This window comes from Drosophila erecta, unplaced genomic scaffold (assembly GCF_003286155.1).
Source record: "Drosophila erecta strain 14021-0224.00,06,07 unplaced genomic scaffold, DereRS2 tig00000399-arrow-arrow-pilon, whole genome shotgun sequence".
NCBI classification, from domain to species: Eukaryota; Metazoa; Arthropoda; class Insecta; order Diptera; family Drosophilidae; genus Drosophila; species Drosophila erecta.
The window spans coordinates 64,285-70,832 of NW_020825239.1; positions in this window are offsets into that span (position 1 = coordinate 64,285).

A 6,548-nucleotide genomic window follows, 5' to 3' on the forward strand; every position below is an offset into this window, starting at 1 on the left:
TGATGTAAGAAAAAAATGTTCGCAAAAACTCAAAAAGTAACAACTATAACGAAATAACGATTTGTAAACATAAATCGCATGAAATCGCAACCGGATTTATCCTACTCATTAAGTTCAGTGGCAAGATCTCAGGCAACGGAAAAACGTCAACTCTTAATGGATCATTTATCATTAACTTCAGCAATACCACAATAGAAATTGATGATCCAAAACGAGATGATTAATTAAAAATCTAGAAGAGAAAATATCACTAGAATTTGTCAATGAACTTAAGCCAAAAATACTAAAACCCTAGAGCTGTTAAATCCCACACAGCCGATATTCTGATGAGCTGCGGCATAATCACCGGAATCGTCGTAATAACCATCCGCACCTTGATTAAGAAGCTTACAAAATTCCATATCAACCGAACCACCAATGACAAACACATCAACGACCGCAACGAGTGGGGACACTCGATTTTAAAGGTGGAGGAGTTAACACCAAAAGAATTTGGAACCACAAATAGCGAAAGACTGGGCGGGCATTCGGCCTTGCAGTTGAAATAACCGAAAGATGCAAGATCAGCGTCTGGAGGGCTGCCCGTGGGAGCGCTGACGGCAGCCAACAGCACCGACGCAGACAGAAAAACAGGCAGAGACACCGACGGTGTCATCCAAACTTGTAATTCTGATTTAGTTCCAATTTTTGTGCAAATAAATCCAGACCTCTGGTCCGAATAACATTCTTTTAAAATAAATAAATAATCTTTTATTTAACTTAATTAAAGAATATCCAAAAAAAAAAAAGAATATCCCCGACATTCAGCTAGCGGAAGTGCAAACGAGAAATTTCAAAATTTTCTGGAATATCGGTACAAATTGGGAAAAATATAATTAAATGGAAAAAAATTAAAAAATTTTATTATGTGGGTGTGAGAGTAGGCGTGGCCAAAAGTTGTTTGGCGAACTTACAGACATTTACAATATATACAAAAATTAAAAATATCACACAATTTTTCAAAAGTGTGGGCGGGTCAGAATTGGGCGATTTGTTGGCGTTAGAGTGGGCGTGGCAACACTTGAAAACAAACTTGCGCTGCGTCTATGTCTGTGGAAGCTGCATTAATTATCTTAACATTCTGTCTTTTGTAGTTCCTCGGATCGAGGCCTTCATACGGACGGAGAGCCGGACATGGCCAGATCGACTCGACTATTGATCCTGATCAAGAATTTATATATTTTATATGGTCTGGAACGTTTCCTTCTGCCTGTCACATACTTTTCAAGGAATCTAATATACCCTTTTACTCTACGAGTAACGGGTATAAATATAAATTTTTTACTCTCTCTGTACAGATATATATATATATAGTGACATATCCACAGTCCCTTAGACTTAAGCACATGCCTACTTAGCGTATTGTAGTATACACATATATAATAATAATACAAATTATAAAATTACAACATAATAATAAGACAATTAATAAGTAAACTTAAGCCCACCCTAGACTCTTAAGTCCACCCTAAGCCTAATATGCAAATTCAGCATGTGCTCTTGTTGGGGTTACGCTTCACTCATTGGTTATCAAGAAGGACGTTCATACGTATGCTGTTTTTGCTAGTGTCAGCACTTTGCTGTCTTTTTATCTTCGGATAAAAAGGATTCCTGGAAGGACCAACTACTAATACAAAAAGGATGGCAAAAATGAGCTGAGTAAAGTTTAAGTGTGATATGGGTAATCGCGGAGGCGAAAAAATAAAGTGAATAAAAGAATAAGCCATATTAAGTGGCTACTATTCACAAAAAAGCCACCACTCGACTGCACAAAAATTGCAGGAGGAATTAGACCATCTGCAAAATTTAATAAAGCAAAAGAAAAATAAGCCCCACACTAAAACTTACTCAAATATTATAAAGACATTGACAAACAAATCAACTAACAACTTTCAACCGCCTCCAAAAAACAACTCCCAACAAAGAAGAAGACGTGCCCAGCGGACTGCGAGGGAATTTGGAGCCCTTTCTGCCAAGGGACCTTTGCAATGACCAGCACCGGTACCGCCTGAGCCCATAGGCCCCGGACAGCAGCAGCAGCGAATTGTCTTCGAGGGAGTGTCAGCGTGCCAGCACCGGCGACGACCAGCTGACACAGGACAACGATCATGATCGAACAGATATTTTTTTTTAGAGTTGCGCACGGAAAATTACCAGGATTTGTTTGCGTTAGCTATTTGGTTGCTTAGCGGGAATAACGAATTCGGCATCGGCGGATGTTTATGTCTATGAATCAATTGTTTATGTTAACGGGGCCGAAATTGTTATTGTCACCAAGAGCTTGGGATCTGACTTATGTTGTAAGTTTAAGTGTGTTGCCTGGCACATGGATTGAGTGGGTGTGATCAAGTGGTACATATGTACTGTGTGTGTGTGTGGTGTGTGTGTGTGTAACAAAGTGTTATACTATGGTAAATATGCTACTTCCCCATCCTTAAGAAATTAGCCTGTTCTCAGACGGATAATTTAGGATTCAAAATAGGATTTACATTATTTAAATTATTTGTTACATCATTGTTTACAATATTTATTTCAATAGGAGTGGGTACTTGTCTTTTGGATTGGATTATAATTTTCTTAGGTATATTCCTATATTTGTAGATAAATTAAAATATTATTATTACAATTAAAACTATTAAAATAGTAAATGTAATTATTTGAAATTTATTATTTGCTTTATTATGGATTTCAAAAATATCTTTAGCTATTATATAAGAAAAAGCTTTTAATTTAGTGATGTTGTTGTTGACATAAATCGTGTTATCTAACATAGTATTAGTTTGGCAAATATCTCCCTTCCGCCTTTTTGTCTTTTGAATTTCGCGGCTATGTACAAAGCGCCACAGAGCTCGTATCTGGCAATACTATACATAATTTGAAAGGTCTTGACATAACCTACAAAACGACGCTATGCATGATTTTGGATATTGCGTTCAACAGTTATAGACGTGTAAGCATGGAGTTCACTAACGCCGAAATTCGCGCTATTTTAAAGTTTTCCTTCGTTAAAGGCAAATCCGCCAGAGAAACGTTCCGTGAGATTAATGGTGTTTTGGGGGATGGTACTCTATCACTTCGAACCGCGGAGGAATGGTTTCGACGATTCAGAGCCGGTGAAAACGACACCATGGATAAGCCAGCCGGCGGAAGACCTGTGACGACAAATACCGATCAAATCATGGAATACATCGAGTTAGACCGGCATGTGGCATCTCGTGACATCGCCCAGGAGATGGGAGTTAGTCACCAAACCATTTTAAACCATCTGCAAAAAAACCTTCTGGACCGAATCAACGCCTGCGATATGCTGCTGAAACGGAACGAACTCGACCCATTCTTGAAGCGGATGGTGACTGGCGACGAAAAATGGATCACATACGACAATATCAAGCGAAAACGGTCGTGGTCGAAGGCCGGTGAATCGTCCCAAACAGTGGCCAAGCCGGGATTGACGGCCAGGAAGGTTTTGCTGTGTGTTTGGTGGGATTGGAAGGGAATCATCCACTATGAGCTGCTCCCATATGGCCAGACGCTTAATTCTACCATCTACTGCGAACAACTGGACCGCTTGAAGCAGGCGATCGACCAGAAGCGTCCAGAATTGGCCAACAGGAAGGGTGTAGTGTTCCACCAGGACAACGACAGACCACACACTTCGTTGATGACTCGTCAGAAGCTAAGGGAGCTCGGATGGGAGGTTTTATCGCATCCACCATATAGCCCGGACATAGCGCCAAGTGATTACCACCTGTTCCTGTCCATGGCGAATGCCCTTGGTGGTGTAAAGTTGAACTCAAAAGAGGCTTGTGAAAAGTGGCTGTCCGAGTTCTTCGCAAATAAGGAGAGGGGCTTCTACGAGGGAGGTATTATGAAGTTGCCATCTAGATGGAAACAGATTATCGAACAAAACGCATATTTGAACTAAATCCGATCACTGTAACACTTTTTATAAGGCATTGAATAAAGAGCAAAAAAGCGGAAGGGAGATATTTTCCAACCTATTATATGATATTGAGATGTCTTCGATTTGTATGGAACAGTTAATAGCTGTTATTATGTTGTCTCCCTCTATTTCGTTAATTTTCGTACATATCTACATTCTGTATTAAATTGGTTAATATGCATTTGTTTTTTATTAAAGTTTTTAAAGATGCTAAATAAGTTTGATTATTTTGCTAATTGCATGTAGAGTCTATCTGGGAGTTTTTTAATAATTACATTTTTTACTCTATTGTTCATTGCATTTGTATAAATATTATTATGTAGATCATTATTTTTTAAAGCTACCTTATTTGTTATTACAAAGCATTTCGCCTCATTTTGTCTGGGTCTTGAACTCGGCGATTAGGGCTTCCTTCAAGTCCGGCCGTGTATTTGCTGCACTTAGCTGGGATACTCGTTGGGCATCGCCTCCCATTTGCATTTCAATTGCACTGAAGAGGACGTGTAACTGACGGACGTCAGTTGATGGATATAGTTGAAGTATGAACTCTATTCTTCTTATGAACGAGCTCAGTTCCAGTGTTAAATGTTGGTACCTCTGGAATCTGACCAAGAGCCTGGTTCAGATGATTCTCGGAGAGGAGATGACCTTGTTGTTGTGGTAGTGCCATTGCTGTTTTTTCTCGTTTTTTTTGTTGTTGATTTTATTTTATTTTTCACTCCTCGTAGCGGTCACGCTTTTTGTTTTGCTGGCTACACACTGTCTTTGGTTAATATGAAAAACCTGGGGCTTCAGTTACCCTTCAGTGGTCTAGTCTTTGCAACACTTATGTAATTTTTTCACTTCTAGTAGCGGTCATACCATTATGGTGGGTTACCAAGTGGAAGCGGTTTTAATTATTTAGCACTTGAAAAATTGGCGAACAGACAGTAGTAAATCATTTAGAAACAATAACAGGGTCTTTGAATCATATATTTCAACGGTTAAAAAGGATCATAAGGAGACGTTAGAAAAGGCATACCAATTTGGAAAAGAAAAGTTGAACATATTGTTGGAAAAATTTAGTTTAGACTAAATAAACAAAGAGATCATAGGAGAGATAAATCTGGACGTAAGCCAATTAAAAATTGAAGATTCCGATCTCGAATCAATTTGTGATTGTTGAGGTATTATCAGCAAAACTGATGAACATACAGCAGAAAGGCAAAACAGCCAATCACTATGCATTAGAAATCGAAAAAATTACGAAAAGCCTAGAGGAAAGCCTATATAGAAGATGGACTTCCACTCGAATTGGCTACAAAATATTCAACACAGCAAGCTATGACTAGGAATGCTCCCTTGAAAGAGTCAAACTTATAATGGAAGCAGGTACATTCCAGTCAATGAATGAGGTCGTATCCAACTTCGTCAACAGCTGTACCGAAGCTAGTGGACGGAATGATACAATTCTACATTTTAGACACATCATGATAAGAACCTCCAACGTGGAGCATACAGGGGTAGTTTCCGAGGAGGAACTCAAGGTGGCAATGGTAAGTACCATTTTTCGCCACATTTCGCTCATTAAGGAGAATTCTGACATTTTCGATGACAATGTTATCAGTATTCAGGGCATAGGAGAAGGAGTAGTCAACTCCAAAGGCCTGGCCTTCATAGCTTCATAGCTTCCAAGCTTGCATTACAATGTGATGGAATTGCAGGTCTAGATTTCATAAAAAAATTTATTTGCGTGCTTGACCACAAGCAAGATAAATTTGAATTCATAACTAGACCAAATAATCTAAAATTTCCGATTAAAATGTCCATTGAAAGCTTTTCGGGTAGTAATTCTATATTTCTACCAGCTACCAGCTTGTCCGAGAAATCACACACAGATACTAAGGAAAACAATATTTTAATAACAAATCAGGAAATCCAACCTGGTATTTTCGTTGCGAATACAGTTTCAACATCTAAAAACATGTTTGTCCGAGTCTTGAACACAACGAACACAGATTAAATAGTATACATTAAAAATTTACAGTTTAAATCATTGAATATTATGAGATCACAAAGACAACTCCAGAAAGTAGAGAAAAAATTCTACTTATAGCCAATTGTCAACGAATTTTCCACTACAATTCAGAAAGGAACTAAAAGAATTGTGCTTAAAGTTTAGTGACGTGTTCGGCCTAGGCACCGAACCAATAACAACAAATAATTTCTACAAGCAAAAACTGAGACTGAGAAACAATGAACCTGTGTATATAAAAAATTACCGTAGTCCGCATAGTCAGAGAACCGAAGTACAGAATCAGGTAGAAAAACTTATAAATGAGCAAAAACGTCTTTTTCAACGGACAATGGTTCGTATCGCTTCACGCGTTTACCCTTCGGTTTAAAAATAGCGCCTAATTCTTTCCAGAGAATGATGACTATAGCATTCTCAGGACTCCAGCCCTCTCAGGCATTTCTGGTACATGTATGACTTAATAGTAATTGACTGTTCTGAAAAGCATATGTTCAAGAATTTCACAGATGTTTTCAGTCTTTGCAGAACTCATAACCTAAAGCTACATCCACA